Below are 9581 nucleotides of genomic sequence, written 5' to 3'. Positions count from 1 at the left end.
GAGTGGTGTAGAGTAGGGTGGCATACACTGCAATAGTGTATAGTAGACTAGCATACACTGGAATAGGGAACCGTGGAGTAGACTACAGTGGAATAACGTACAATGGAGTGGGGTAGAGTAAAGTGGCATAGAGTCAAGTAGCATAGAGTTGGCTGGCAAACAGTGTAGTTGCGTAAAGTGGAACAGTGGAATGGCGTAGAGTTGAAAGGAATACAGTGGAGTGGTGTACAGTGAAAAAGCATAGAATGTTGTAGAGTGTAGTGGCATACATAGGAATAGCGTACAGTAGGGTAGTGAAGAGTGGAGTTGTGTAGAGTGGATTGTGGTAGAGGGTCACCATACAGCGGAGTAGCATTAAGTGCAGTGGCATGCAGTGGAGTGAGGTACAGTGAAGTGGCATATAGTAGAAGGGCATTCAATGGAGTGGGGTAGAGTGCAGTGGCACAGAGTAGAATACTGTACAGTGGAGTGGTGTACAGTGGAATGGAGTTGAGTGGAGTAAAAAAGAGTGGAATAGTGTACAGTGGAGTAATGTAGAGTGTAGTGGAATAGCACATAGTGCAGTGGCATACAGTGGAGTGGTGTAGAGTAAAGTGGAGTAATGTAGAGTTGAGTTGAGTATAGTGGAGTGGCGTAGATTGCAGTCACATAGAGTGGAGTGGTGTTGAGTGGAGGTGCATAGAGTGGAGTGGTGTAGAATGGAGTAGGATAGATAGAGTGGGATAGTTTCGAGTGATGTCGAGTGTAGTGCTATACAAAAAAATAGAGTATAGTAGAGTTGTATCCAGTGGAGTGGCATAAAGTGAAGTGTTGTTGAGTAGAAAACCATACAGTGGAGTTTTGAGGGGTAGAGCTGGGTAAAATGTAGTCGGGTACACTGTAGTGGTGTACAGTGTAATAGTATACTGTGGAGTGGCGAAGAGTGGTGTGAAATAGAGTGTAATAGTGTAGAGTCTAGTGACATGGTGTAGATTGTTATAGAGTGGAGTGGCATACAGTGGAGTAGCATGGAGTGGAGTGGTGTAAAGTGGAACAAGATTCCGTTTATTAGCATTCAGTAGAGTGACATAGAGGGGAGTGGCATATAGTGGAATAGAGTAGAGTGCTGTAGAGTTGAGTTTCATACAGTTGATTAGCGTAGAGTGTAGCACGTAGTGTAGTGGCTTAGAGTGTAGTGGCGTAGAGTGGAATGGTCTAGATTGGAGTCTTGTGGGGTGCAATATCATACAGTGGATTGTTGTACACTGGAGTGGCTTATGGTGGAATGGCACTTAGTGAAATAACATACAGTGCAGTGGTGAAAACGGAAGTGGTTTCCAATGGAGTGGCATAGAATATAATAGTAGAGAGTGTAGTGTCATGGCATGGAGTTTCAGACAGTGGAATAATATACAGTGGAGTATTATAGAGTGGAGGGGTATACAGTGGAATGAGAAAGACTGGAGTGCCATTATTTTTTTAAGTAGTGTGGTAATTTACTGTTATTATAGTGGTTCTCTGATGACATTTTTTATCTAAAATTAAATATGATGTAAAATATAAAATACACTGTAGTATACTACACTGGGTAATATATACTAGTCACCACTGGGTATTTATAGTTAGGAATGCTTTTTCATAGACCTGGTGTTTTTCGTTTGAAAATAACTTTGGTGCCATTTGATGAATCTTTAGGAAACTTTCCACAAAAAAGCAAATTCTTTGCAGCTTTTTCCTGTTAAGGATCCAGGAGATCTGTCAAGCAGGAGCCGAGGAAAAAGGCGATCTCAAAAGCAGATTTTCTAATGCATTTTCCATAGACTTCTTTAGGCAGCAGTACCTCAAAAACTGAATTACACAAAATGTGTCAGAAAGCAAGATCTTTGTTGGCAGATTGTGCTTTTGTGATTTGGTTTCAATCCGTTCAGTAGTTTATGAGAAATTAAGGTTTAAAAATATTTGGGTATGGGTGGATCTGCAAGAGTCTCATGAGCGTCTCGCCGGAAGACCAATTTAAAAATAGAACGTTCGACTCCTCCTGTTTCAAGCTTTTCTGATTGGTTGCCAGCAACATGTCAAAAAAGTTGCTGGTAGCTAACAGGACTTGTGGAGTTAGTACCCTGATCTGACGTTTAAATAAAATGATATAAGGGGGCAGGGTAGGGATACCCTGCCCCCTGGAACCCACAAGGGGCACCCCCCTTGGGGCAAAATGTAAAACAATTCAGCAAATTTATCTGCGATCCAATGCTTGTCCCATGGGATCTCATTACAAAAAAAACAATAGCCACTGTTTTATTAGATGTATATGGGGAGGAGACATCAATAGAGCGGGCCCCTTTTCCCAGCCCATTTAGGGCCCTGTGGACCCATCACCTGGTGCAAGATATATTTAAGGGGAGGGTGTCACACAGCCCCCCTCCCTGAGCCATTTTTAGACCTGAGAAACCCATCCTCTGGAGCCCAAACTATTTATTAAGAGGGTTGCACAGCCTGACTTCGTGAGCTGTTTTCAGCCCCGGGAATCCCATCCCCTGGGACCAATAAATTGATCATTGGGAGGGGGTTGTGATTCCCCCTCAATGAGCCACTTCCCGCCCTGGGGACCCCATCCGCCCCGGGCAATATGCATTTGTTGGTGAGATGGGGGTGCACAGGCCCCATCCCTTTCTCGACCCAGAGACCTCATCCCCGAGGGACAACTCACTTAGGTGCATATATACAAGCCCCTATTGCCTCCACAACCTCACTTTTCAGGACGTTGTGGTGGCAATATGGGCGGACTTCATCTTATTTACAAGACAACATTAAGCCATTTAACGTGGCTTACTGCTGTCTTATAAATAATGCACAGTTTTACACTATACTTAGCGTGAAAGGGGAGGGCAATGGGTGTTGTGATGGGCGTTCCACCGCAACACCTATTGATTGTGATGCTGACCCTTATTTACAAGGGTGGAGTAAATATGAGGCAGCACCAAAATTAAGACAAGGGAAAACCTGGTCTTACCCTGGCGAAACGAGGAGAAATGTTTAATTTCTCCTCTTTTTTGCTGTTTCCATGTGTGCAGCATTGTGCAGAACCCATGAAAACAGCAAAACGCCAATGATTGGTTATGTGCAGGAATGTGTCCCATCCTGCTCATAAACAATCATTTAAAAAAAAAGACGTTCTGCAACTTCTATGTGTCCTGCATTAAGCAGCACACATAGAAGTTAGAAAACGCCATTTAAAGATTGTTTATGTGCAGGAAGGTACAGCTTCCTGCACATAAACAATCTTCCTCTGCAACGCAGACACCCTTGCACTCTGGCGCAAGGGTGCCTGGGTTGGTGCTAGGCAGCTAAACTTAGCACCAGCGCAGGGAGAAACGCAGGGCTGCACCATATTCTTGTAAATATGGTGCAGCCCTGTGTTTCTAAAGTGGCAGAGGGTGTTGTTAGACTTCTCAGCTTAACAACACGCTGCACCACTTTACTAGTAAATATGCCCCTGTGTCCAATGAGTCCACCCCGGGATACAGTAGTTTCCCATCTGCACTACCATGGATATGGAAACATATTTCCTCCTGTCTGATGAGAATTTTAAAATCTTCTGCAAACAGGAGAAAACTCTAAGGGCCTGATTTAGATCTATGCGACGTATTACTGCATCACAACGGTGAGGAATAGCCAGTCCTCTGAAATATAAATCTCATAGGATATAATGGAATTTTTATTTTGGCAAATGGGATATCCCTCGCTGTTGTGACAGAGTAACCCATCTGCCAAGATCTAAATCAGGCCCTAAGTCTGCTCCCAGCAAGCAGCAGCTTAACATTATTTCCTCCTGGCTGACTTGTGTTCTGTTTTACTGTCCGCACTGATGCACACAGGGAAAAAGAGCAACATATTGCTCCCACACAGAGGGAGCAGCATAAAGAGCACTGCCGGCTACTAATTCATACGGGATGCGGGTTGGGGGAGCTGGTGCCTAAGGGCTCTCTCCATGGCCCCCAACATTTTTATCGGTGGGGGCCCAGAGTGGGCACCGGAGCACTCACCTATAAATAATGGAGGCCATGTAAAGAGGGGCTTGGGCCATAATAGGCCCAGACAGGGCCACCCTCCCCTTTATAACTGCAGTAGAATCCAGAGGATGGGGTCTCCAGACAAAAAATGACTTGGGGAGTGGGGTTGCCATGCCCCCTTAATAAATGAATTGGGTATCAGGGGAAGGGGTCCCTAGGGCTGTTAATCACTCAGGAAGGGATGTTGCACGGACCCCACCTCTTTTATGAAAGGCATGGCACCGGATGTGGGGGTCCCTCGGGCCCAATTAGGCTCATGTATGGGACCACATCCCCTCCCTTTATTAATTTATCGGCCATGAGAGCTGGGGTCCCAGGGCTTAAAAAGGATCGGGGTGACCCATGCCCCTCCCCTTCTTTATTTGTTTGGCCCTGTGGGATGTGAAAACTAGGGCCTAATAAGGCTTGGGGAGGGGTGCCGTGCACCCCTCCCCTGTTTAATTGTATCTGGCCCCCGGAGGATGGCGTCCCCGGGACGGTTTAATGCTTGGGTTAAGTGGCCATGATGCCCCCATTTTCATTGAAAATTGTCAAGGGGGTGGAGTGCCAGGGGCCAAATATGGCTCAGGAGGGGTTCCATGCCACCTTCCCTCCCTCCCTTTAAAATATATGTTTTGGCCTCTGTGTTGGTGTCCCAAGGCCAACTCTGCGTAACACTTGCCCAAGGCTGTGAGTGGGGTGGGATTGATAGCCTGCTGGGGGTTTTGGACACAGAGCCTGGCAGCAGGCCCAGCCCTGTGGCCAACTCCCTGCTGCATATGGCCAAAGACTGTGTGCAGTATGACATTGGCAGCCTGCTGGGGGTTTGGCCATAGGGGCTGGTGGGAGGCAAAGCCCTGTGGCCAACCCCATGCTGTGCAGGACCTAATATATTACACTACTCATGACATGATCGATGACATAATTTATGGCATCACTGATGGTAACTCAAATGTCCCATGGAAAAGCAAGCTTCTATCATGTGTAACATTGACTCTATGCCATACACTTCATGGGTAGCCGAGTTCAAGTTGACTATCAACCACAGATAAAAAGGTAACTGCACATGGTGTTAAATCTGTATACAGCTGTTTAGAGAAAACCAAGTTCCTCCATATACTCAAGCCTTGATACATAACTAATGCCCTACTATTGGACCTGGCCCTCTCTGCAGTGTCACCTCCAAACGTGTTGCCTTTACCCTCTACTTTTGGCTGAATTTATTTTAGCTGTTCTCAGGACTTTACCACTGCTACCCAGTACTAAAGTACTTGTGCTTTCTCCCTAAACATGGTACAATTGGCTTATACCCAATTGGCAAATGTAATTTACTTGTAAGTCACTAGTAAAGTGGTAATACGAGTGTCCAGGGCCTGTAAATTAAACACTACTAGTGGGCCTGCAGCACTGATTGTGTCACCAACTTAAGTACCCCTCTAAACATGTCTCAGGCCTGCCATTGTTGCCTGTGTGTGCAGTTTTCAACTGCCATATTGACCTGGCAAAGATAACCATTTGCCAGGCTTAAATATTCCTTTATAATACATGTGAGTTACACCTAGGGTAGGACTTGGACAGTCCACAGGGCAGAGTGCAGTGTATTTAAACAGTCGGACGTCTACTTTTAAGTTTTACATGTACTTTTAGTGACAAACTCTTAAATTCAGTTTTCACTGCTGCGAAGCCTAACTTTCCAATATTATAGCATTTGAGTTACCTTATTATATTTAAAAAGCTGTAATTTCAAAACAGGAGCAGATAAACAGTTCATGTTTGTTGTATTTGGAATTATAATGACAAATCTAAGCTTATGGTAAAGTTGGATTTTAATTTACAATTTGTTTCGTAGTCATTTAGCACCTGTAGCACATGACTATGTGTAGCTGACAGTTTGTCATTGTGTATTCCTCCTAGACAACTATACACAATAGGGAGCTTAAGTAGGCGGGGATGGTCCATCACCAGCAGGATAGGAGGGAGGAGATGAACATAGCCCGACTTACGCATGAATAGGCTGTGTTCTGCCTCCACACAAAGGGCTGCATGCCCCCTATAGTTAGTCTGGAGCCAGGGCAGGGAAGGCAGGAGGACTGGGGATTTCAAATGGAATTTCTAGAAGCTTCTCCTACCTTCCAGACAAAAAGGTACCTGGTATAAATATTGGACCTCAGGCATCAACTCTTCAGTGCTCTTCTGAACCTGTGGATACTCTGCCAGGAAGAAGGACTGCTGTGCTGATGAAAGGGCTGCGACTCTGCTTGACTGCTGCTCTGAAGGAACTGCTGACTTGCTGTGCTGACCTGCTACATGCTGCCCTCTTGCCTGGGGGAGAACAACTGGACCTGCACCTTTTGAACCCAGGACTTCCAGAGTGACTTTACCTATCCTATATCACTTGTAATAAGGTGGCCAGGATATCTGTAATGTTTGTGAGGGAGTAACCAACCTCTCCTCCAGACTCTGAATCAGGCCCATAGATCTCTGCCCTCACTAACCAATATACAGAAGACATTTGTGGCAGGATCCTCAACCAAGTCAGACTAGATCAGTGTAACTATCTTTACCCAGGTCTGCTGGCAACATACATCAGTCATATTCAGTGTGCCAAGAATGCCCGGCTATCACAGGTCTTGGTAAGAGAGATCACACATCTGAATTGAAATAATGAATTCACTGACTGACATTTCTTTAGAGAGTGCTTGCTTTAAATGAATAAACTTGTGATGCACTCTTCATCCTGCAGCAATTGCCCTTTATCTGATACTACATACCCACAAGGTGTGGATCATGGTAGACAGGGCCTTTCCATTATAGTAATGATTTGAAATTGTGGCAGCAGGTATAGCTTTCTTTCTGGCAGCTGTGGTTTCAGCTCCTTATATCACCAGTCCAAACTGTATCCAGGAAGGAAAATCAGGAGGCTGCTGCTTTCATCAAGTGGCCAAATTAAAGACCTGATTTAGAGCTTGTCGGGTGGGTTACTCCATCACAAATGGGATGGATAACCCATCCCCCTTTTACGTCTTATAGCACTTTTAATAAGGTGGCTTAGATATATGTGATGTTTGTGATGGAGTGACCTGTCCACCAGACACTGAATAAGGCCCAAAGATCTCTTCCCTCAATAACCAACACACAGAAGGCATTTGTGCCAGGAACCTCAACCAACACAAACTAGATTACTGCAACTTTCTTTAGCAAGGTCTGCTGGCTACATGCCTCAATCACATTCAGTGTGCCAGGTGCCAGACTATCACCACTCTGAACTGAAATGATGAAATCACTGACTCCATTTGTATGGAAGAGTTTTCTTTTGTTTAAACTGAGGCTTTGGGTCAGGGTCAGACTGGCCATAATGGGCATTGGGCGTTTCCCCAGGAAGCTGTAAGGGTGGATGCCTGTTTTGCAGCGGCTGGCCATTTTTGCAGCAATGCTGCAATATCGGGTCCCAGCAACAGTGCTGGGGGCCGGTCTTGTTAAGAGGCAATGCTTCACATTTGCCCCCCTCTCCCAGGGGAGGGGGCCGGTCTGAAAACAAGCAATTGCGATGCAATCGGTCTCACCTTTGGAACCTTATATGTATTTAGCTATGCAATACATTAGCTTGGGTGATGAAACATCTACTGTTCTTTAACATGGAGGGAAAGTATGCACCAAACTGCATGACACGCCAGGTATAGGAACACATGGAGAGACATATTGACTTTCAGCAGGAAATTATATAGTCCAAACCTCTGTTTTTAATATAAAATCAGGGCCTTCGGTGGTCATATCACTGAAAATACAAGATTTGAAAAAAATATTATTGTCTACGGGTGCTCGTGGAAGACAGTTTCTATGGACTGGAATCCAGAGGATGCTAAAGTGATTCTGGTATTTTACTGACCTCTGCTGGTCGTTTTCTTTCAAGAAAGTCGAATAGAGGCAGTTGAACAGAAAATTTAAAGTCCCTAAGCGGAAGCAGACAAGTCCTAGGGCTGATTTCCAAAGCCCACAAAGTACATACACCTATAAATATATACTAAAGTATATAAGTATATACTAAATTATATACAAGAGGTCTCGAATGCTCGACCTAAAAATTGCCAGGGCTGCTTTGGGTTCCCAGTCCGGCAATGTTTTGGGTACACAAGTTCATTAACGGCCTGGCACCTTAAATCGTTCCTGCAGCTGTATCTCTCTCTCCTGCCTCTCCAGAGACCTAAGAAGGCAGGACAAAAATCTGCCGAGCTTCCCTCAGATGAAACTTAAGATCAAAAGAGGCAGAGATCTTCATTCTACATCATCTTATGCTATATATTGCTGACAAGGTGTTATTTTTCAAGCTTTGGTAATGTGAATTCGGGGGCCTTATGTTGGCTTGTAAAGCCAAAACGGACCGCAATAGCCAATCACAAAGATGTTAATCTTATTATAAACAGAACCGCTTAAAAGGCAAACGCAGGAGGAGCTCATAGCATAATCCATCATTGAAATAATCATAGACATCTTGTTTTATAGTCTTTATTCCACCAAAACTGCATTGCAGTTTTCCAGTCTTTAAAGTATTTACATTATTTGCAATTCTTTCCATAAGTGCCAATCTTCATGTAACTGATGATGTTCCAAAAACAATGTATGTTTGAGTGTTTTTCCTACTGTACAAAACACATATTTTCAAGTGAAAATAAAATACGTCACAGGTAGCTCATTCTGAAAAGTTCAGTTCCATATTCGTTTGCCTTGCAAGATAGTGCAAATAATGGATGTATGGGCCTGAGCAACACAGTAAAAGAACAATGCAAATGAGAATTAACAGCAAGAACAAACAACTCCCTGCATAGGGTAATAACATTTAATAGGTATCTTTTTAGTAATTATTATAAACATTGTATTTAAATAAATAATGGATGTACTTGTACCATGTGCAGCAAATTTACAAAGTAAAACAAATCATTCACGTACGTGTCGAATGTTCAACAAACTGCACATGAAAATAAAATGCATCTCTTAATAAAAGAAATGGTACATGTCGATTGTTTTCTTGGGGAGGATTTCAAAGGCACTTTCTCGGCAAGTCGGGGTCCTAGTTCATGTAGGTAAGATCTGAAAAAGAAAAAAAACAACTTTATTTTCCCAATTTCAAAATGATGACAAAATAGACTACTTTTATTTTGATTTGCTAGTTTTCAGGCGCTACTTAACCTTCACCTGGCTTATTCACACATTACAACTTTATGGAAATGGTAATTCGGCCGAGAGCCAAAGTTAGCAGCCAAACCAGGGTTACAAGTCGTGCCGGAGCACCGGGGCATATTATCAAGGAACGGCGTCAAAATTATCTCCACTTTAGCGGCAGGAAACTGCCGCTAAAACGGCGATAATGGGCTTGATAATATGCCTTAGAGAATTCCAATAGAAGCCCATGTTAACACCAGAACATGGGCTTCTATTTTCCTTAGATATTCTGCATTCCTCATTTGAAGATTTGGTGAACTGCACTAATGTCACTCCCTGAAAAATATCTTGCTCCTAGGAGTCTGTAAATCTGGGGACAGCTCAAGCAATGCTTTT

At 43.9% G+C, this 9581-nt stretch overlaps 1 protein-coding gene across 1 annotated transcript in view; it reads right to left on the bottom strand.

The window, feature by feature from the left end:
- Nucleotides 1-8515: 8515 nt before the first annotated feature.
- Nucleotides 8516-9581, bottom strand: part of ALKAL1 (ALK and LTK ligand 1) — a 617709-nt gene continuing 616643 nt past the window's right edge. The window contains exon 6 of the mRNA XM_078685663.1: nt 8516-9113. The gene's annotated coding sequence lies outside the window, so the exon portion shown is untranslated. The remainder of the gene's footprint in view (nt 9114-9581) is intronic.

The sequence above is a fragment of the Lissotriton helveticus genome, chromosome 4_1 (assembly GCF_964261635.1).
Source record: "Lissotriton helveticus chromosome 4_1, aLisHel1.1, whole genome shotgun sequence".
Classification (NCBI taxonomy): domain Eukaryota; kingdom Metazoa; phylum Chordata; class Amphibia; order Caudata; family Salamandridae; genus Lissotriton; species Lissotriton helveticus.
The sequence above is the reverse complement of the archived record's forward strand: the minus strand, read 5'-3'. Positions and strand labels throughout refer to the sequence as shown.